We start from the raw sequence: 25000 nt of genomic DNA on the forward strand, positions 1-25000 counted from the left end.
TAGTAGTCATCGACGCCAGAGCACGAGTATCAGTTGAGGCCGTCGCCAAAGCCAGGACGAGTCAATTAGGAACTTGACGCCTGGGAGTGCCCGGCCCAAATTAGGTGACTGACACCAAGAGGTGGGAAGACATAGGAGCTGGCTGACAACCATGAGGAGGAGGAGGCAGGATATATGAGCTGCCTGACATGCTGAGAAGAGGGGAGGCCCCAAATGAGTAACAGCAAGGAGGTGACAGAGACGGATACATGAATTTAATGACATGATGAGAATACGAGGAAGTAGACTCATCTGCTGGGATTCGAACCCTTGCCTAGGCGGCTTGCGTCTTATAAGACAAAGACCTTACCGATCACGCTTTGTCTTATAAGACGCAAGCCGCCTAGGCAAGGGTTCGAATCCCAGCAGATGAGTCTATTTCCAAAAATGTCAAATGACACAAATACGAGGAAGGATAACGTGGGTCTTGTTCGCCTACCTCAGTGTTACCGGACCGAGATAATTTCTTGATATTCAGTTATTATTCCATTTTTTTTCTAAATAAAATTTAAACTGTAATTTATCTACTTTGTACTCCAAGGGCTCTCTGTGTTTATCTTTAACACCTTTGGGCACATAAACATGAGTACACGATTATGAATATATTCATTTATCAATGGGTGTGAGATACGATTTTCTCAATGAAATGGGGAGTCTAAACACACTCTGTGCCGCAAAAGATAGTCTGGTGTGATGCACTGAAAAGACGAGATGGATTAATATGTACCTCTTTCTGAAATTCGAATCATACAATGCCTTCCATATAGGCAACACAACTCATCAAGGTAAAGTAAATCAACCATTCAGAGGTCAAATCGTGATACTTGGGTGGGGCTAAATCGAAATATAAACGATAAAACATATAAAATATAAACGGAGTATTCGGACTTCTAATGAAATAGTTCATGCTGAAGTTCGAGAAGGGTCTCAGAGTGAAGGAGTCTGAAGCGGGGAGATGAGCCAGTGGTGATCGGCGAAGTGCCCACTGGAACTCGTCAGGGACCAAAGACTAAGCGGGTGGATAAAGTGGCTGGTACTGAAGGCTAAGTGAGTCCCGGTGAGGTTCAAGACTCTCAGGAGTTAAATGAGACGATGATGACGCCGATATTCTGGTACCTTTGCTCTCGGTTCGGTTCGGTTAGGTTAGAACAGGTTAGATTAGGTTAGGTTAGGTTAGATTAGTTTAGTTTAGGTTAGATTAGATTAGGTTAGGTAAGATTAGGTTAGGTTAGATTAGGACAGGTTGAGTTTGATTAGGTTAGATAAGATTAGACTAGGTTAGATTAGATTAGGTTAGGCTTGGATAGGACGAATATTACCAAATATTGGCTCGATTTTTCAAAATACCGCAGCAATGACGGTGACACTGATCGACCTTGGCGTATTTTCTAAATAACGACGGCAACATTAGCTTAACTTACCCTCTCGGGCTCCTCAACTTTATACAAGAATTGGGCGACCTGCGACAATAGGTCACTGGACGGGGGGGGAGCAAGGCACCGTGGTTTAATGGTAAACTATTTGTAAAGTGTGACAAACGTTTCGAACTTCGGACAGTAATGGTTTTCTTCTTCTTCTTCGGGAATGTTTCATCACGAAAGAAGAAACGTTAGGCAAACTTAACAAATATTTCCCCCCCTGAACTGTGGGTGCTCTTTAACATTTCAAGCTACGTCACAGTTATATTTATCTAAAAGTATGCATTTCTTTACTTAATCTAACTAGTTCACTTTGTGTTCCTTCATTTCCTCTATTCCTTTTTTTTCTTCACCACCTCACAGGGTGGATTTGGTGGTTGATTTTGGTTGAGATGGAAACGATAAAATGGACTGCAAAGACATTGATGACTCTTCTTCAATGTACGAGTGCGTGCAGCTGCACTTCAGAGGAGAAGTTCTGCCAAAAGATTTGGCCTGAAGGCGAAGAGGCAAAGTTCAAGGTTGGCGAATGTGGAGGGACGCTGTGCTGTTGGAGATCAACAAAACGCCAGTTGAAGAGAGCAACGAGACGTAGGAGAGACGTAGATTTTATTCAATTTTTATCTATTTATACCTAAACAACTATCATTTTATATATCTTATATACTCTTACATATATTATAATGTTATACCATACGAGTATGACAAATTTATATTATATCATTTATCTTTATCCATAGTTATATTTTCTATATTCTATCTATACTTATATCTATATTCATTTATCTATTATTTATTCAATTATTGCCTTAAGACTTTCAACAGCGTGACGCACTTCATGTTTCTTTTCTTATCACTCAGACGAGAAAAGAATCACCGAGCCTCACCTGAAACAAATACCCAATCTTTTCACTACGATAAGGATGGAGCTGATTATCATTCTTTCCGTGTCGACCCGAATCAATCCCAATGTCCATCTTCCCCTTTCTGTCCTTCAGTCCCTCTTCGCAATTCCATTCCTTGCAATCCTCTTCAGCATTCCTTGGTGTCCATTCATCCACTTACTGTCCATCCCTCTCATCCTTGCTGTCAACTCTCCTCCTCATTCTTCAACTCTCACTCAATTCCGTTCCTCTTTACCATCAACCCGTTCCTTCCTTACCGTCAATTCGTTCAATCTTTGTTGTCCATCTTACCCTCACCTCATTCCCTTACAGTCTATCCCTCTCCTTTCCGTCAACTTTCCTTGTCGTGCATTCTCTAGATTTTACTGTCAAACCAAACCCTCCTTACTCTCTCTTCCACCTTTCCTTCAGATGAATAAAATCGCCTGGCGACAGACAGAACAAATGCAACTCATGAGTAGCAGTCGCAAGGTCAAGGGTTCTTCCATATATTAATCCTATTACCACTCCTCTCCTTTCCTCACCTTTCCTATCGTCGAAACTCAAATGTGCAAATTCTACTTTATCCATTCAAGTAAAGTCTAAATACGGTACTGGTACATTTTTACCTACCCCGCTTCCTCCTCCTCCTCTTCCACTTCTTCTTTTGTCCTTTCTTCACTGTTTCACTTCCTCTCTACTGCTCTCTATTGGCCCAGCCTTCCACTTCCTCTCTACTGCTCTCTATTGGCCCAGCCTTCCACATCCTCTCTACTGCTCTCTATTGGCCCAGCCTTCCACTTCCTCTCTACTGTTCTCTATTAGCCCAGCCTTCCACTTCCTCTCTACTGCTCTCTATTGGCCCAGCCTTCCACTTCCTCTCTACTGCTCTCTATTAGCTCAGCCTTCCACTTCCTCTCTACTGCTCTCTATTAGCCCAGCCTTCCACTTCCTCACTACTGCTCTCTATTGGCTCAGCCTTTCACTTCCTCCCTACTGCTCTCTATTGGCCCACCCTCCCACTTCCTCTCTACTACTCTCTACTGGTTGTCTTTGTCCTTTATACTTCTCGCCTCTCGTCCTTCCCCATCCCTCCCTCCTTCTCTCCCTTCTCTCTCCCTCCCTCCCCCTCTTCTCTCTCTCTCTCTCTCTCTCTCTCTCTCTCTCTCTCTCTCTCTCTCTCTCTCTCTCTCTCTCTTTCTCGTTCATCTAGGCTCTTCCCGTTCGTTCTTTGTTCTCCAGGCCTTTCGTCCTTCCTCTTCACGTCAGCCTTCCTTAGTCTTTCTCACCTCCACTTTCGCTCTCCTTTCCATCTCCCCATTTTCAATCATTCATATCCCATCAGCTCCTTCTCACATCATCTCACTCCTCTTACAACTGCCTCCTTTTGTTTCATCCTCGTCTTCATTTGCTCCTCACTCCTTCGTCTTTCTTTACCGTCAATGTTTATCACTATTTTGCAAAATACCTTTTTAATCATTTACGTAAGAACAAACACACACTGAACATACCAATACGGGGGTTACGTTCAACACAGGTAATACTAGCAGAGAGATTACATAAGAACAACAAAAATGAAATCGTGTAAGCAGGTCACACATTCATGAATAAAATTAATCTTTCAATGTGATTCCATGGGGTTCTATTCCAAGGATATATAAGAACGAATTCTAAAACAGCTCGCACACCAACGCAACCAGTTCCATGAAACCTACACTCTATGAAAACAGTGTTCCCTGTAATGTGTGGACATGAACATACACTTTCCCTTTACTTGTTATTTCAGAAATACAGGTACCTTATTGCTGGTGGGCAAACGTTCAAGGAAAACTACCTTCACAGAATTTACCTATCCGTTGCGATCGGTTTCATGCAACTAATTGGGTCAGTGTGCGAGCTGCCTAAGTTTTCATGCCAAGACGAAAAATCCCATAACTTTCAATGAGTTTATACAAAGGATACGGTGGACACTGATCAAATGATTACAAGCCTTTACAATACAACAGAATAAATAAACAGGGCTCTTACCATAGTTCCACCTTCCACGGCTAAATAATCTCAAAATGCCCATGAATTTAGACACTAAGAAGTAACTCAAGGATTTGAATTATCATACTTTATGCTGAGATTGGATAACACAGCTAACAATTGACTTTTACCAGGTGATGAATATATAATTGTACGATTCTCGAAAAAAAAATTCAACAGCCTTCGCTCGTTATGCCATGAGAAGTAATATTCTATGTTTCTATTATTTAGAATGACCTTTCCATTCTCATCACAGGTGTCCCTGATACCACATCAATGTCCAAATGTGATCACTTCTTTCGCTCTTTTTCAGTGCAATTTAATTCTACGTTTAGCCAGGCAGATGCCGCTGGGGGATCCAGCCCCTTTCGCGGAGAAATCATTATTAATCCACCCTCTATGTGCAAAAAAAGTTAGAGAGAGAGAGAGAGAAGGAGGAAGAGAGAGTGAGAGAGAGAGAGAGAGAGAGAGAGAGAGAGAGAGAGAGAGAGAGAGAGAGAGAGAGAGAGAGAGAGAGAGAGAGAGAGAGAGAGAGAGAGAGAGAGAGAGAGAGAGAGAGAGAGACTTAGAGAGAGAGAGAGAGAGAGAGAGAGAGAGAGAGAGAGAGAGAGAGAGAGAGAGAGAGAAAGAGAGAGAGAGAGAGACGGGGAGAGAGAGAGAGAGAGAGAGAGAGAGAGAGAGAGAGAGAGAGAGAGAGAGAGAGAGAGAGAGAGAGAAAGAGAGAGAGAGAGACGGAGCGAGAGGGAGAGAGGGAGACGGAGAGAGAGAGAAAATAAAGGAGAGAAAGAGTTATATTTCGTATTGTAATACTTATTAATTGAGACGGTCTACATTCATTACCAACGTGATATACTAATGAAGAGAACGGGCACCCAGAGTTCAAGATAGAATAAAATAAAATAAAATAATTACAATAAAAAATAGACATATAATTGAATAAACAAATAAATGTACAAATAAAACAATAATACTAATAATACAACGCACAATCCCGGGACCACAACCAAACACCACCAAAAAAGATCATGTCCGATTTTTTGTTCTTTCTCATATATAAACGTTCGACTTTCTCCAGGCAAGAACAATACACTGTGACACGAATGCGGAATAAAAATACAATAGCCTGGCAACCTCGCGGACGATCGGAGTCGCCTACGCTAAATTCAATTTACGTGTAGACGATCTAGAAACACTCTCCACTCTTTCAGAATGCAAGACCACCGAAAGCCAAGAGACTTCCAAGTATGCAGAGGCATTTGTGATAACTTTGTCCAAACGTACGTTCACAAAACCATTTTAACTTTGCATCCAAACTTGGCTGGAGGGAGAGGGTAGGATTCTTGTGATATCTAAGCTCTGTAGTATCTCTATCAGAACAGAGGTTGTAAACACTGAACTGTGGGGAAGAGTGTGTCTGTAAAAAAAGAGCTAAAGCCCAGAAGGAGAGCGCAGGATATGTTCTGGTTGGGATCAAACGATCTTATTAGGCCGTAAGGTAATCCTTCGTTAACGAAAGGGATTAACGATCTCGGGTTAACCTCTGTTACGATTAACCGATTTCGTAATGGGTGGTATCCCCCCCCCACACATATATATACATATATACATATATATATATATATATATATATATATATATATATATACATATATATATATGATATATGATATATATATATATACATATATATATATACACACACATACAAATATATACATAGGCATACATATGCATATATATACATGCGAGTATATATACACATATACACTCACACATACGCAAATTACATCATAACCCCAGTTTTCATTATTCCTCAAACCCCTTTTCTCGTTTCATCCCAGAATCCCTGAAATCCTCTTCATCTTCCTCTGGCCTTCCATCCTTCCTTCCTTCCTCCCAAACTCCCTTCATTCTTCTTTACCTCCTCTTCCTCTGCCATTGGCCCGTCGGATATGATCTCAAGCCACATCTTACAAGTTCGATTTAACCCCTTTCCTTCCTTCCTTCCTTCCTTCCTTCCCTCCTTCCTTCTTTCTCCTTACCTCCACTCGCTCACCGCAGTGATTGACTCCCCTTCCTTGTTCCCGTCGCTGTTTTCTCTACTGCACAATTATCGCATTCTCCCTTCTTGTTCAATTTCGTATTCGACTTTCTTCGTTTTCTTCTTACTTCTTCCCTCTTGCTTATGCCTTTTGCTCTTCTTCGTTGCATCCATTTACTCCGAGCTGCCACTTTCCATCGCTTTCTTTGATTAATAAAACCAAATAAGTCAATAAAATCAAAATCAAAATTCAAAGTTGTCGGTCTTCCTCTCGAGTCTCTTTCCTCCACACATGAGCATGCGACCCCTGACAATCGGTCAAGCCAAGCCACACTCCCTCGCTCTCCCTTACTCTCTTCATTCTCTCTTTCTCTTTCTTCACTCCCCTTTGCTCTCTTCATGCCGCTTCAATCTATTTCTGTCTCTCTTCCTCTTCCTATTCCTTCACTCTCCTTTGCTCTCTTCATTCCTTCTCTTTCTCTTCCTCCTCCTCCTCCTCCTACACTCTCCTTTGCTTTCTTCATGCAGTTTCTCTTTATTCCTTCTCTTCCTCCTCCTCCTCCTCCTTCACCCCTACCTTATTATACTCCACCCCGGCTTGCTTATTTATTACTGATGCATTCGCACGGTTCTGGATTGTTTTGGCTCCCCTTCTTTCCTCCATGGGACCTCTTGGGCTCCTCCTCCTCCTCCTCTTCTTCTTCTTCTTCTTCTTCTTCTTCTTCTTCTTCTTCTTCTTCTTCTTCTTCTTCTTCTTCTTCTTCTTCTTCTTCTTCTTCTTCGATCTCTTGGGCTCTTCTTTTTCTTCTTCTTCTTCGATTTCTTGGGCTCTTCTTCTTCTTCTTCGATCTCTTGGGCTCTTCTTCTTCTTCTTCTTCTTCTTCGATCTCTTGGGCTCTTCTTCTTCTTCTTCTTCTTTTTCTTCTTCTTCTTCCTCCTCCCTCTCCCCTTCCCTCTTTCCACCTTCCCTATCCTTTCCTCTTCGCATTCTCCTGCACACCAACCTTTCTTTAATCTTCCCATTCTATTCATTCTTGACTCAATCTTGCCCATTTCCCAATCATCGTCGCATCTTCCTTACCTATTTCTTACCGTCACTTTTTATTTTCTGACTTTTTTTTATTCCATTAAGCTCTCTAAGAGATCCATCTGCTTCCTTTCCTACCTTCGTTCCTTTTTTCAGCTTTTACGTTCTTCATTCATATTCATGGGATTTTCTCGATTATTCACACACAATCATCCGTTAACTCGCACCAGATTTTTTTTTTTTTTACTTCTTAAGACACTTCATTCCTTTCAAATTTCATCCCTTCATTCATTGCCTAATCCCTTTCTTTCCACGTGTCTTTCCATTCTTTAAGTTCTCTCTACTTTCCAGATTCTTACTTTTTTCGATTTTGTGCCATTTCGTTCCATCCTTTCTTTTTTCAAGTCCGCCATAAAAATCACCATTCGTCATCCTTGAAGGAGTGGAGTTCCTCTCGGCTGAATGAAATCGCCGAGTGTTGACAGCAACAGAATCACCAACTTGGGCTAAACGGGTTATTCGATTTTTCTTTTTAATCAAAAACAAGCAACCATCGACGTCAGTGTCGTCGTCATCTTCCTTATCACTCGAATAAAAATCTCTTCCCGAACCTCCAAAGACTCTTACCTACACGGTACGGCACCGACATGTCCCCAAAAGTGTCCCCTTTGGGTCATACTCCCAGACTCATCAAAGACTTGATTTCTCGTAGAACTGGGACGCTTTTAACCCATTCAACTCCGATGACAAGATGTCTTGTCATTTGGTCAAATAAAACAAAAAATCATAAAACACCAAAATGTTTGATCAAACACCAGAAAAATATGACGTCAGTCCTCACTTCGCTGCGAGCGAAGCGAGGATTGACGTCATATTTTTCTGGTGTTTGATCAAACATTTTGGTGTTTTATGATTTTTTGTTTTATTTGACCAAATGACAAGACATCTTGTCATCGGAGTTGAATGGGTTAATTCTTACAAGATTCGGATGATTAAAATCGTTTGGCGTCTTCTGTTACCAAAATAACCAAAGACGTCTGTTCAGGCTGTCTTGGTTTATCCCAATGTGTCTCCAGGTAATTTAATTCACCTAAACAAAAGCGCAAACTGATGGGGGGGGGGCGAGTTCGCGACGTTAAACAGAATACTCTCATGAGAAGCCAAAGTCGTCGTCTTAGCCGCCGGGCGAGACCGTTCGTCACCAACAAAGTTTTCTCAGTTACGGTTTACTCTAATCATTGTCTCACGCTCTCTTCCTTCCTTTCGTTAGTCCTATCGTCCTTCTATGCATTATATAATTTCTGCCTTCTTCAGCTCCATCTTTTGACCTTCAGCTTCGCCGTTCACTACATATTGTTTTTACTTCTTTCTTCTATTTTCATTGTTAAGCCTTCCATGCCCTTCTTTTTCTTCCTCTTTTTGTTCTCTTCTTACTATTCATTCCCTTTCTCTCTTTCTCTATTTCTGTATTTCTGTCATGTTCTCCAAAATTCCGACCTTCACCTTCGTGCCCTCTGGGACCATCCTTCCCCCTCCATCGTTTATCTTTCCCAGAATCAATCTTTCCCTTTCCGACCTCTTCCTCACTGATCCTCCCTTCTCTAGGCCTATACCTTTCCATGGAATTAGCGCCGGGTGGTGCTCCTGAGAGACGTTGGAGACCATCATCTCCCCGCCGCTCTTCTTCAAGTCCCATGGATCTAAATTGGACAATTTTAGGTTTAGGCAGGAGCTGGTTTACCAACAGTGGTTAACGAACGGAATAGACTTAGGAACCACGTAGTGAGCGTTGAAACAATTGGTTATTTTAAGAGAAGATTAGATGATTTTATGGATAAGGGTGAAAGGTGGTAATGGACATGAATTACCTAGTGTAGGCCTTATGGTCTCTTGCAGTCTCCTTCATTCTTGTGTTTTTATGTTCACCTTCATCCCTATCATTCAGTCTCGGCAACGGAGACATTATCTTCAACTTCAACTTCAACTTCAACTTCAACTTCAACTCTCCTCCAGCTGACGACCTCACTTCTACTATCCCTACTGACCTTAAATCGCTCCTTTACCAATTCCATGGCACGATGCTGTCCCTAGGGACAGAAGCGCTGATTATCGTCGACGAAATCCTAAAAGAAGAAATGGCCTTCGAGTTAATTTCCTGCAACCAAAAGGACAAAATCTGAACAGAAGCTACCGAAGGAAGGAGAGCCACGAAGATGAATCATAGGATGAGTGACACCTCGTCAACAGGGACCTCCTTCAAGCTGCCTTCACTTGTAAGTACTGCAGTACCTGGCTTAAGAACATAAGAATGGAGGGGACTGCAAGAGACCATAAGGCCTACGCTAGACAGTTCCATCTAACCACTTGTCACCCCTATCCATAAAGTCATCTAATCTTCCCTTAAAACAACCAATTGTTTCAGCGTTCACAATATGGTTACTTAGTCGTTAACCACTCTTCTGGTAAACCAGTTCTTGTATATTTCCTTTGTGAAGCTGTGGCATTTGCTTAGGTCCCACAACCAAATAAAAGATTGACTTAGTTCATGAATCTGTGACTCAAGAGACATACGCTGCCCACAGCTTCTTAGAAGAGGACATCAGGCATTGTGGTACTTAGAAATGGAAGCATCTGCGCTGTAACGACTTAAGTGAGATAAATGTCTCTCTTAAAGAGTTGCAGTGCATAAGTCAGTCGCCTGTCACATGACTGTGTCTATGCCTTCCTTCCTTCCTTTCTTATTTCCGGTCATGTTTCTGTCTTCATCTTCCATTCTTCTTTCACATGTGTTTCACACTCTCTGGTTGACCTCTCTCGCCTCGTTCAAATCCTTTCTCCCTGTCTTTGAGGTCTTCACTTCTCCTTCCATCCCTTCCACTGTTATTTCTTCATCCTCCTTTCCATACCTATATCATCCATTCTTTATTCTTTCCCTTTCTATCTATTCTCCTTTTCCGTTCTCAACTCATACGTGACAGCGATCGTTCTTTCGTTTGTTTGTTTTTTTCTGGAAAGCCTTCAGGCAATTTCACTCATTCCCTTTCCGTCTTTTTCGATTTCCCCTTCACAGTCCCTTCCCTCCTCCAATGCCTTCTCAGCCGCCATTCTCTGTACGTAGACTTCTTTTCCTCTTTCTCCTTCCTGCTCTCTTTCTCGCTTCCTTTCCGTCTCCGATACTTCTTCAACCACTATTCTGTGTGTGAACTCTTTCCCTTTCCTTCTCCTCCCCTCTCTTTCCCCTTCCCTTCCTCTCTCATCTCGTTTCCACTCCCTCTCCAGTGCCTCCTTAACCGCTAAACTCTGGTGCGTGAACTCCCTCTTCCTCTTCACCCTCTTCTGACCTTTCTTCATCCACTCTGACTTCATTCCATCTCCCTTTTCTCTTTATCCGCTAGCTTCAGATATTCCTCTCTCCCCGAATGCGCCATTTTCTCTCCTCTTTTCTTCGCATCCCTCGTTCTCCTCTTCCTCCTCCTATCTGCTTCTCCGTGATCCTCTCTCGGTCGGTCGGTCTGCATTCTCCCACCCACACTCTCTCTCGTACGCGCAGACATTTGTTTCCGTGTCACATGATGGCCAGAGCTTCCAGGGGGGAAGGCATCACTTCGCAAAGGACCAAGGGGCCTTACTAACCCTTCCACCACCGTAAGAGTGTCAATGAAACGAATTCCCTGTGGTTAAGGAGCTTCCTTCACCACTGAGGAGATGCAACGGAAATTAATAAAATCACCTGACGATAGTGTAAAAAAAATCACGTGTTCCCTGTGGCAAAGAAGCTTCCTTCACTACCGAGGGGATGCAACGAAAATGAATAAAATCGCCTGACGACAGAAATAATAAAATGTCATCTGGAACGGATGTGGTTCCCCGGGGGGGGGGGGGCAGACCCTTTCCATACCGAGAGTTTGCCACGAAGATGAATGGAACATCCTGGCAGCAGGCGATCTAAGTCGAAAGGAAATCTCCTCCGAAGCGAACGAGTTTTTGTTCGCCATACTGCATTTTCCTTTGTATATATATATTTTCGCATATTTTATTCAACATACATGCGGATGCATTTTTCACTGAAAACCTTACCAGAACATCACAATTATTTTCTTTTGAGAACAGAAGAAGAACGGGAAGGAAAAAGGAAAATCTGTCTAGGAATATATATATATATATATATATATATATATATATATATATATATATATATATATATATATATATATATACATATATATATCGTTCTGTATTTTCATTCTTGTGACTAAATGTACATATTTTATTCCACCCAGGTCCAAACAATGCGATTCATCTTGGACACGGTTCTCGAAGAGACAAATTCATACATCACAAATCCCAATCTATCTTTCTAGCAAAAGTACATTTACTAAGAATATAACATACAAATCTATCAGATACAGGCATATACTGCAGGTCCTACAAATTTTGGGTATGGGGCCCTACACTCACTCGGGTGAGGTTTATTAACATGGCCCATTAAGGTCTAAAGTTCCTCAAGCTTGTAACTCACTCTTTCTCTTTGTATTTGGTTCTCCTGCAACTCCTATAGCGATGCGTTTATTCATTCCCTCGACTCCATGCAATCAACTATACAAAGGAGGAGCATGCCGACATGAGAACATGACATAAGAATGAAGGAGACTGCAAGAGACCATAAGGCCTACACTAGGCAGCTCCGTATTCATCACCATCTGTCATCCCCATCCATAAATTTGTCTAACCGTTTCTTAAAACAACTGATAGTTTCAGCGCTCACTAAATGGTTACTAAGTCTATTCCATTCGTTGACCACCCTATTAGTAAACCAATTCTTGTCTATTTCCTTCTTAAATCTAAAATAGACCTTTTGATCCACAAAAATGCGCAAAACAAAAACTCGTCGAAATAACCAGAAAACAAAAATATATAAAAATCAGAGTTCTGCATATAATCAATTTTGATAGGAAAAAGTCAAATTCACTCATGTATAAGAAATAAGATCAGTCAGGTAGAGTGTATCACAGAAGGGTATCCGGATCAAGAATTGGGATCCACAGTCACCTAACCTGGCATCAGCGCTAAAGACCTTACCATCACCATCCAGCTTCAATCACGCCATTACACTTCTCCGGAGCACTGTCGTCGTCGATCACCGACAGACTTCATTACGCATTACAGAATAATACGCATTACTAACACACATTACAGAATAAATACTAAAATTTCAGGACCGATACTTTACTCACCATGTGATATTTTACACTCCCAAAGGATAAATTCAACCTCCCCCCCCCCGAATCCCCAATTGAGAATCACTGTGCTAGCCTTTCCCTTCAGTTTACTCCCCAGTCCTCCAACCTCGTGGATCCCTTCCCCCCACCCCAGTGCTCTTCATCCACCTCACTTGTCCTTCCTCGGGGCCCCTTCGTCCTCAGCCCCCTCTGTTATTGGCCCCCTAAGTCCTCGACCTTCTCTCTCCATCTTCGGCCCCCTTCTGTTCAGGTCGTCAGTTCCCAGTTCGATATTCCTACAGGAACTCCTTCATTCCTCCTTCCTTCCTTCTTTCTTTTCTTCCTTTCATGGTGACTTTTCCTTCTCTCTCCACGCACCACCTGACTCCTTCCCATTAAATCCTTTGTTCTTCACGCTGTCTTCTTCTTCTTCTTCCTCATCCCTTACCCACAATCCCCACCTCCCCCGCCCCATCCCCCTCCACCACTAACGTCTTTCACAGATTACCTTATTCTTTGTCCCCTTTTTTCTTAAGCTTATTCTTTGTCCTTTTTTGTTTTTGTTTTTTATTTCTTATTTTATTTTGTCCTTTTACCGTATTCTTTGTCCTTTTTATTTATCCTATTCTTTGCCCCCCCCCCTCTTTTTTCTTTTTCTTTACCTTATTCTTTGACCTTTCTTTCTTGGCCTTATTTTTTGTCCCCATTTTTTAAAACTTATTTTCTGCCTTGTCCTTTTTTCTTTAACATATTCTTTGTCAATTTTTTTCTTCTTTTACCTTATTCATTGCTCCCCCTTTTTTTCTTCTTCCTGATGTATTCTTCCACACTTTCTCCTACTGAATCCAGTTCCATCCCTTCTCTTCCCCTAGCTTTCCTCCCCATTCCACCCACTCTCCCTCTGCTTCCGTCTGCACTCTCCTTTTGTCTGACTTCGTTAGCTCTTCCGGGTTCTTCCTTCGTCTTTCATTATTTTCTCTTCCCTTTTCCTTTCTTATCCCCTTGGCTTCTCCTTGTCTCCTTTTTTTTCCTCTTCTGCTCATTCTGTAAGCGGAATTCCTTGGCTTCTTGCTACTTCTCTCCTTCTTCCTCATTCTCATTCTTCTTTGGAACGTGGATGTGCAACCTCTACTTTCTTTCGTCATTATCTTATCCATCCTCTACCCCTTCTTACTCTTCTTTTCTCTTTCTCTCTCTTCCCCATACCAGCGCGACTAGGCACACTCTCTCCTTCCCCTTCTCTTTTTGGGCCTGCAGATCCCTTCCTCTCGGTATGAGAGGCCTTCCTTCCTTCTATAGACTATTTTCCTTCCCCCCTCCTCTTGCCCTTGTTTCCCTCTTCAACTTTAATCACGGGCCTCTCGATACCCTTCCTCCTCCTTCTCTTTCTCTTCTTCTCTTGAGTCTTCCCTCCCACTCTCTCCTCACATCTCCTATTACGACGTCATCTCACTCTCATATCTCCCAGACTGTCTCCACTTGACTCTCTCCACAAATCCTTTCCCCCCTCCACCTCGTCGGCCATCTCCTTCGCTACACAAATACATCCATATTTCCTGTTATTCCTTTGTGTATTTCTCTCTGCCCTCCTTCATCTATTAATTTCTTCTATCCTTCGCCGATATTCTATTCCTTTTTCCCTTTAACCCTCCTTTCTTTCTTGTTATTTTTTTTCTCGAAACTTTCTTCATCCACGCCCTTCCTCCCTTCCCTCTTTTCTTTACACTCACCCCACTCTCTTTCTCTCTTTCTCTCTCCAGTAGCTATTCCCCTCCCAGAACGTCCTCTCCACTAACGCTGTAAGGCCGCTTTGGATAGTTGGCCTCTCTACTACCCGATTCTCCTCCTCATCATCACCTTCTCCCTCTTCCTCCTTTTGTTATTTTTTCCTCTTGTTCTTGTTCCTCCTCCCCCTCTTCTTCTTCTTTCTCCTCCTCCTCCTCTTCTTCTTCCTCTTCACGTTCTTAGATGGCTGAAGTCCATTTGGTCGTCAGTTTTCCCTCTCTTTCAGTTCGTTGCCCTCCCCCACTCCCTCTCCGTCCAACCTTCATTCTTCTCGCGTCTTCTGTTCTGCTCGTCCTCCTTCTCTTACTCCTTCACTCCGGACCCATTTTGCAACTTTATACGCAATCACGGTGACCCGGGTTCGACCCCAGTCCCAATGGTGTCTGCACCTTCCCCTAGGGTCACTGAGCAGAATCCTCGTCCTCGGTCACAGGTAGGCGTCTCCTGACGTGAACCATTTAGCCTTCACTCTTCCTAACCATTTCTTTCTCCAATCTTCCTCATATTCCTTCCCTTCCACTAATCTCCCTATTCTCTTCTTTCTTCTTCCCTTTCTCTTCTCATTCCATATGCTTTAGTTATCCTTCTCCTACCTTTCCTATTATCTCCCCTTCCCTGTCGTGCCAACCCAACTATCTCTTTTTATTTTCTCTCCATTTTATTCCCACTCTTCTTCCTTCGTCAGACCTACCGTGCCTTTCTAGCGACTTCTTATCTCTCAACTCTCCATCCCCTCCTGTCTTTCAACTCTCAACTCTTTACTCTCGGCCTCACACTCTTCCTTTCTCTTTCTCCTGGTCGTTTCTTGTCCCTTTCAACCTTCGATCTGGACCTAACCTTCTACTCTCTTTATTTGTCCTGCCATATTCCTTCTTCTCTTCCATCATTCCCAATTGTTTTCTTTCCTTCCCGTCTTCTTCTGTCAGTACATACATACATACATACATACACACACACACACACACATATATATATATACATATATATATATACAGTATATATATATATACAGTATATATATATATATATATATATATATATATATATATATATGTATATATATATATATATATTAGCATTTTCCTTCTCGTAATGGACAAATCTTTCGACCTGCGAATCAGATGGATTTTCCTTTTCTAATCTCCCCCGTTCCTTATCATTGGCTTTCTTCGCCTACCTATTTTTTTCTTCTTCCCCGATTTCTCTTCTTGCTGTCTCCGAGTCCTCTCCACCTCCTTCTCTTCCTCCACCTCCTCCGACAACGACGACGACGAAGGCGACGACAACGACGAGGGCGACGACAACGACGATGGCCCAAACGCATCTCCTGCATCAGCGATCTCGTTCCTCCGGTTGGTTCATCCAAGGAGGTATCGTCAATACGCCTCAGAGATTTGGCTCGATTTGTGTGACCAATTTTTTTTTTTTTTTCTTCTTCTTCTTATTGCCACGTTTCATTCCTTCCGCCCCAGTTCCATATTTCACTTCTCCGGACTCATTTTGCCGAATCAATATATCTTCATTTTGGTTTAGCTGAAAATCTGCATATGATATTTTATTATATTTTTCGTGCAAACAATTTACAAGATTCATCCCTATACACCAATTTAAAAATTAATGCATTTCAATGAGACTTTGGCAAAAACGCATTTTTAGCCGGCCTTTTTTAATAGAACATATATTTCGCGTTTTCCTTTCGTACAAATGCAGTTACCCAGTTCTTGCGCCAACATTCACTAATTCTGCACTGCTAATTATATTCACTGATTTCTTTTATTTTCCAATCATCCTATCTTTGCATTTCCACCGTGTTTACAAGTTATACTTAAACTGGATTCTCCTGATACACAAATTATGTTATTCATGTTAAAAGAAAAGATAATGAACCTAACATTTTATACTGTTGTCTTCGCTAAGTCAATTAATACCCGACGGCTTGTTTCACATGCATCGACTTTTCGCCGTGCGCCGCCCACGACTCGACGCCGTGCTCACGAAGAAACATGAGTGTCTATGGATGCTTTCACACGCGGTCCTGACGTGTGCAAGTCGTCTGTAATTGGCTGAGGTTACATTACCTTTGTTATCAATTTTACTTAAAACGGTTGTATAATTCCATATCAATGGCTGATAGGCTGAAAACCTTTCAAGATAAGAAAAAAGAGGAAACGCTAATGAATACTCGTTTTATTTACCTATTTATTTATATTCTAACTTACGTATTCATTCACGTATTTATCTATTTGCTTGTTTATCTTTATCTAACTTCTACTTAAATCCACCAAGCACAACACAAACTCGCCACTACAACGTGCCGTTTCCGTTGTTGATCTTGGTTTAATTCAATTGCAAAAATAATTCTGTGCTATTATCTTCCTGGACGGATTCTGCCTTATCAGTTTCCTCTGCTGATCCGAATTTTTTTTCTCGCCTTAATTGATTCCGCCTAATTCCATTCTCGGACTAATTCCGAATTATCGCCTTGCTTTGATCGTTGCTCCTTCCTTCCATTTCTCCCCTCCTCCCTTGCTTTTTATTTCCAGTTGCACCTGACAATTTTCTCCCTTATTTCCCTTCATTCTACGCCTTTAACTTCCCTTCTATCCCTCCCTCCCTCTTACTCCCAATATCCATACCTTTTTACTTCGCTTCTCCTCCTTCTCGTCCCTCTGTTTCTCTATCTAATCTTCCCTCTTCCCTATTCACCCTCTCTCTCTGCCTTCCTCTTCCCTCTCTAACCAGGTTTTCATTCATATCCCCCCTCCATCTTTCGCATTTTCCATTCTCTTGGTTCTTCACATATATCCACCATTAATTTGTGTTTATTGTTTCTTGCTGCGGTCTGAGAACGGCGTAGGCACAAGCTAATCTATGCATTGGAAGGCGGGTGGCTTGTGTTTACATGCGGCAGACAAAAGCCAGTCTTGTTAGCCCAAATGCGCTTCGATAGTGCACTCTCGCCCCCTTCTCGCCTCGTCTCTCCCTCGTTCCAGCTAGTCCCTACCCTACCCTCTCTCTTTTATTCCCACCCCAGTTTCTCCTCTCATATACACGTGGTGTACACACACACACACACACACACACACACACACACACACACACACACACACACAAAAGATTTTAAGAAAGCAAGATTTTAAGAAAAAAATTGATGCTGAGAGATACAAAGACGGGTTACCACGAGCATAGCTCTCTTCCCGTATAATACAACTAGGTAAATACACACACACACACACACACACACACACACACACACACACACACACACACACACACACACACACACACACACACATTATTGCAAAAAGATCTAGAGACTATTTTTGCATGGAGCCAAGAATGGGAAATAAAGTTCAATACAAAAAAAAAAAAAAAAATGGAAAGTACTGGAAATGGGCGATAGCGGCAAAAGGCCATCCTTAAACTATTCCTTGGGAAATGAACCCATTACAAAAGCAAAAGAGGAGAAAGACTTGGGAGTCTTGACAAAAGACAACCTGTCACCTGAGAGACATATCAGCAGGACTGTGGGAGAGACATACGGACTACTGCAGAAGATTAAAGTGTCGTTTGCACTATATGGAAGAAGAGATGATGAAAAAACTCATCAAAACCCTGACACGTCCAAGACTGGAATATGCGTCCGTGGTATGGTCCCCACACAGAGTGAAGGATACAAGCAAGATTGAGCAACAACCAAACTGATCCCCAGCTTGGCAGATAAAGCATATGAGGAAAGACTAAAAGTATTGGGTCTGCCAACTCTGTGAGATCGAAGAGAGAGAGGTGATATGATTACATTATTCAGGTCACTAAAGGGGATAGATTGCATTGACAGAAGAGATCTGATTAAAGATGGAAGGTATTTAAAAGATCATGGGAATAGATTAAGACCACATATTGAAAAGATGTGAAGAAATACAGTTTTCCATATCGATGCATAAATATGTGGAAGAACTTAGAAAAGTGGTACAGACCAAACACAAACAATACACGAGTTCAAATATAAATATGATAAGTGGACATCAAGGCTATAGGTTAAGCTGGAACTGTACATGAACTTGAGTCTAGGTGTGTTAAAAGATTAGAGAATAGGAAACGGGACCCTATGAGCGTTACTCCTTTCATGTATACTACAATTAGTTAATACACGCGCGCGCGCGTTCATACGTGATCGAAGACCGAGGTGAATCACACACACACACACACACACACACACACACACACACACGCACACACACACACACTGACCCTTGACTCTTGACCCTACCCCCTTCACATAAACACACGCCCGTGGAGGCATACACATGCAGTACATACGTACGTACATACATGCATACATACATACATGCATACAAACATACATACATATATACAAAAATCCTGCACCTGCGATAAATTCTTTGTATACCCCTTCCATGCCGGGTGTCACTCTCTCCTTTATTACGGATGTTGCCAGGCATCTCCATCCATATTCCGTGGTAATTCACAGGTGGCGAAGGAATCATCCCCTTCCCTAGCCACTCGGATTCCACGGAGATGATTGAAATACCGCAGCAACAGCAGCAGGCAAAGTGCAAACGATAAATGCCACACGATAGAGGAAGGATTAGCTGAGTTCAATGGAACATTTCTGTACAATTTTTTTCGAGGTTTGTGGGGCTGTTGGTACCGGCCCGGACCTCAACCCTGGAGGAGGTCTGGGACAGTTCATTCACGAGCGCAGGAGAGACGGTGTGCCCACGGAGTGCCACTCTTGCTGTGACAATACCCGGAGGAAGATCATGTATCATACACAGGACTGAGGTGACCAGCTGTCGGGGTTCTGTATTGAAGGTAACTTCTCCTTCATCGGGTTTCCACAAGGAGATTTCATTCACATGTGCAGGATTCAAAATATTTCAAGAGGTCGAAAACCTAAGTTAAGTGATAAATATAACCAACGAGGTATTTTTTTTCGATTGAACAAACTAATCTCCAAGCACACTTGCCTTTCTAATATTAGGATTATTTACTCTTAATTTCATCCCTTCAACGCTGTGACGTAAATTTGACATCTTTTAACATTTCCGGAAGGTTTTATTCAGGAAAGGAGGAAAAAAAGTTCGGGATAAATTTTTGTCCCGAGTTCGATACCCAGCAGAATAAAACCTCTGGGAAAAAAACACGTACGTCATCACAAAACAGAGGTTAAATGTCAATCAAGATAGCACAAGTGGGGAAGAGGTGAGGGGGAGAGGGAAAGGAAGGTGAGGGAGGAAGGAGGGGAGGAGAACGGAAGAGGTAAGGGGGAGATCGTGGAAGCCTGTTGTTGCATGATTTTTTTTTCTTTTCCGTCAAATGTATGATCAGTGATTCAACATCTTTACATGGTGACATTCTTTGTAGCTTTTGTTCTGGCTAATGCCAAACGATCCTACTCAACCGAATATGAACCACCCTTTGCTAAGTCCGCCGCAAACATGAGAGAGAGAGAGAGAGAGAGAGAGAGAGAGAGAGAGAGAGAGAGAGAGAGGGAGGGAGGGAGGGAGAGAGAGAGAGAGGGAGAGGGAGGGAGGGAGAGAGAGGGAGAGAGGGAGAGAGAGAGAGAGAGAGAGAGATAAGGAGGTAAGGAGGTAACACGCCGTTTTCTACATCGTTCGTCGGACGCCCCTGGGTCGCCATGCGCCTTCAGAATCCGTGAGTGAGAAGAAGATAACGCCGTGCATCTTTTACATGACGTTATCCCTCTCCACGACGCCACATGACGTCACGTCCACGTGGAGAAAAATGACGTGAGAGAAACGCCAAACGACGCCTCTGTCCTTTCACTCTGGGGACTTGAAGGCGCAATGCCACCTTAGGTTACCGACACACGTTGCTAACAGACGGACGGAACTGGAGTCGACCAACCAACCTCCCTTTCTTGGAGGACCCCCGGCCATCGAGATCAGAGAGTCTGTCCTGCCCGATATTTATCCCCCACCCCCATCTCGCTCTCTTTCTCTCTCTCTCTCTCCCGATATTCCTTTTCCTTATTCTAATTATTCCTGCCTTCTGTCCCCTCCCCCGTTTCCACCCTCTCTCTCTCTATTTTCTTGCTTCTTTTTTTTTTTTTTTTTTTTTTTTTTCCCCTAGCTACCCGTCTCTATTGCATCCACTCTTCCCCGTTCCCCTGCGGACCACACCGTCTTTGTTTATCCTTACCCGATGGGCGCTCCGCATTATATGAGCAAATGTGGTCTAACACACAACATTTTTTCTTTCCCTATACCCTTCTCCTTTTAGGCACCTCTCTTTCTCTCTCCTTCTTTCTCGTTGGCTCTTTCAATTCATAAAATTTCCTTCCCCGTTTGTTTCTATCCATTCCTCGAGTCGACAGGAACTGCAGGAATTGCATTTTCATCTATTCCCTACTGCATTAATTTCCTCCATCATTCTTTTCCAGCGTCTGATATGGTTTACCCCCTCCCACCTCCTCTCCATTACCTTTCAGTCCCCGTCTCCTCTCTCTTCTTCCTCTTATCCTTCCTTGTGCTCCTCCTCCCGTCTGTTCTAAACAGTTCTCTCGTTACACACACAAATACTTTAAATATTCCTCACTAGACTGTGCATTTCTGTCTTCGGCATCTCTTCTATTGTCGTCCTCTTTCTCCTCCACCTCTTCCTTCACCTCTTCTTCTTCTTCTTCTTCTTCTTCTTCTTCTTCTTCTTCCTCCTCCCTTCCAAGCTCACTTTAGGTCCTCACCTCCCACATTTTCCAGCCCCCAATCGTTCTATATTTTGCATTCCAACACTCTTGCTCTCGTTCGTTTGCGCCGGGTGCGGTAGTTGGCTCCAACCTCGATGAGATGCTCTGCCTGTGAATGTGTCCTTCCCTTCTCCTCCCAAGATTTGCTTTAGTTCCTGCATGCCAACTTTCTTCTTGTCGTTTTACTAAATGCTATAATTCCTTGCTTTCTTGCATTTTCACTTTATCTTCACGTGCTCGCCCTACATCAGCTCCCTTTACTCTTCCTTCTTTGGTCTCTTGCATATCATCCTTAGATCAAATTCACCTGCCTGAGCCACCACGAGGAACACACACACACACACACACACACACACACACACACATATATATATATATATAAATATATATATATATATATATATATATATATATATATCCACACTTTCCCGTTCTCTCTCTGATACTTACCTCCTCATTACAACCATTTCCTCGTAACCTGCCATCGTGAGCCCCTTTCAGAGACAGACGACCTAAGACCACAAAGCCCGCAGCACTTGGTCTTATGTTCTGCTGTTCCTCGATCCCGTTATTGGAACAGTGGGCATCCACCAACACCAAACCTTTCCATCCCCGAACCCCGACCTAGCTCCCTCCCTCCCCCCCCCCCCCAGCTCCCTTTACTCTTCCTTCTTTGGTCTCTTGCATATCATCCTTGGATCAAATTCACCTGCTTGAGCCACCACGAGGAACATATGTAAATATATATATATATATATATATATATATATATATATATAAATATATATATATATATATTATATATATATATATACCCACACTTTCCCGTTCTCTCTCTGATATTTACCTCCTCATTACAACCATTTCCTCGTAACCCGCCATCGTGAGCCCCTTTCAGAGACAGACGACCTAAGACCACAAAGCCCGCAGCACCTGGTCTTATGTTCTGCTGTTCCTCGTTCCCGTTATTGGAACAGTGGGCATCCACCAACACCAAACCTTTCCATCCCCGAACCCCGACCTAGCCTTCCTCCCTCCCCCCACACTCCCTTCCTCCCTGCCATACCCCCTTTCCTCCCTCCCACACTCCCTCTCTCCTTCCTCTTCTATACTCCAACACTAGTCACTTCCTTTCCCTCCAGCCTCTCGTTATGAACTGGCTTCTGGCGCACATCGGATTCCCTTACCAACCCAGCCACCGCTCCCTCTCTTTTTATCCCCCATCTTCTCCGGTTCTCCTTCCCTCTCCTTTTCTCTTCCTTCCCACCTCTTTATCTTTGATCTCTCCCTCTCAATATATCCATTGTGAGGCAGTGGCCAAAACGTCCTGGCCCACCCAAACAAATTTCACAAAGCATATGAAACATTTGAGGTTTAGTATCAGCAAGATTTTCAGCACAAGAGAACACATTTCACTATGGTGAATACTGCATATACAATACATCAAATAATCAGCAACGACAACAACCATATTTGCATAATGAAATCCTTGTCAGGTTTCAAGTCCACGAGAGCACAATGCCTGCCCTGTTCCCTCGAAGTCATCGCCTACACACCCGTAGTTCCCTTCCCTTTCTTCACAAGATTATTTCCCCTCACCCCGCTGTGTATAACAATGACACCTATGCAATGTGCCACAATAATCAAAGGATGAGGGAGCAAATCCATCTTCCTTGTGTAGAGAGAGAGAGAGAGAGAGAGAGAGAGAGAGAGAGAGAGAGAGAGAGAGAGAGAGAGAGAGAGAGAGAGAGAGAGAGAAAGAGAGAGAGAGGGGGGAGAGAAAGAGAGAGAGAGGGGGGAGAGAAAGAGGGAGAGAGATGAGGAAGAGAGAGAGAGAGAGAGAGAGAGAGAGAGAGAGAGAGAGAGAGAGGAGAGAGAGAGGAGGAAGAGAGAGAGAGAGAGGAGGAAGAGAGAGAGAGAGAGGAGGAAGAGAGAGAGAGAGGAGGAAGAGAGAGAGAGAGGAGGGAGAGAAAGAGAGAGAGAGAGAGAGAGAGAGAGAGAGAGAGAGAGAGAGAGAGAGAGAGGAAGAGAGAGAGGAAAGAGGAGAGAGGAAGAGAGAGAGAGGAGAGAGAGAGAGAGAGAGAGAGAGAGAGAGAGAGAGAGAGAGAGAGAGAGAGAGAGAGGAGAGAGGAAGAGAGAGGAGAGAGAGAGAGAGAGAGAGAGAGAGAGAGAGAGAGAGAGAGAGAGAGAGAGAGAGAGAGAGAGAGAGAGAGAGAGAGAGAGAGAGCGGGAAAGGAGAAGCCTACCTTCATTCACATGAAATGAGAACATTTATAATGTAATGGAGGGATACGATGAGAAAAGCTGTCAGAAGTAAATATGTTCCAAGCCAAGAAGGAATAATTGAAACCACCGAATTGTTTCCACCATTACTATAGTCATTCGTCTGAACTCGAATGGAAATTCTACCTCGGCTGGACGGATCCCGGAGGCGAGGTATTGATTTAGGTCGAGTCTCTTTGTTTCTTCATCCGTTAGCACCTGTTCGGCCAAACGAATGAATCGACTGACATGAAACTTCCAGGAAAGATAAGTTACGGTCATTATTACATTAATATCACTGGTGCCAGGCGAGGTTTCCTGTACCTGGTACCATCTGATTTCACAACCATTTCTGCAATGGTGGTTTGTACTGTTCAAATCTCGCGGTATTACATTATTTTCTAATTTCATTTATGTTTCTTTTTCTTATGTTAATGTAAGCATTTCGCCACAGCTGCCCTGTATCAAACATTCGCCAACTCAGCGTGAATGAGTTATAATCTAGACATCACATACTAATTTCAGTCATAAACGTTTAAGCGTCCAAGTTCAAATATTTGCCCTCTGTCGACACCAGCAAAGGACAAGATCCGAGCCCTTCGAGTATGACGTCATGATTTCATGAAGAGCAAATGGTATCATGGAACAATGACATTAGGTCACTGCGTTACCAAAATTGACATAATACACATTCAGCGTGCTGAACTTAGATCTTCGATGAGTCATAAAAAATTCTAAGTATTTATAAAGAAAAGGATAACAACAACAACAATAATAATATTTATACTATGATATTAACAATAATTATAATAAAATATATAAAAAAAATCACGATAATGTTGATCACAATAATTTGTCCGACATCTTGCCAGACATGCGACGTCGCTCAAATGGCTGTCTTCGTGGAATTCCCACGGGCGGGGTGACTCATAACATTATTCATCTATTTATTCATGCATTTATTTATTCACCATTATTTCCTTAACTAATTATTTACCTGTTGTCTCATATACTGACGTTTCATCCCTCGAAAATGGCTTCCAGTCTACTGTGTCAGTGCTACAGGGTTTGGTATCTTCTGCCCCATCGCCAACTATGAGCTGAATAAAATCCCCTGACGGCAGTGTAAACATAATTTATCATGTATGCCACCGTGTTCAAGGTGCTGTGCATCCTATACATATAATTATCTAATGATTAATGCCGTCTGTTTTTATAAACAAAATTGAAATAAACAACTTCAACGGTATATGGTCACCATAGCGAAACGGAGGATCATTCTTGAAGAAACCATCCCCCAGCTACCACGAAGATCGCGTCACGAAGAGGAGGAGGAGGAGGAGAAGAAGAAGAAGAAGAAGAAGAAGAAGAAGAAGAAGAAGAAGAAGAAGAAGAAGAAGAAGAAGAAGAAGAAGAAGAAGAAGAAGAAGAAGAAGAAGAAGAAGAAGAAGAAGAAGAAGAAGAAGAAGAAGAAGAAGAAGAAGAAGAAGAAGAAGAAGAAGAAGAAGAAGAAGAAGAAGAAGAAGAAGAAGAAGAAGAAAAGAAGAAGAAGAAGGGCCTGCACTAG

The sequence above is a fragment of the Oratosquilla oratoria genome, chromosome 2 (assembly GCF_046742065.1).
Source record: "Oratosquilla oratoria isolate Oo_2021 chromosome 2, ASM4674206v1, whole genome shotgun sequence".
NCBI lineage: Eukaryota > Metazoa > Arthropoda > Malacostraca > Stomatopoda > Squillidae > Oratosquilla > Oratosquilla oratoria.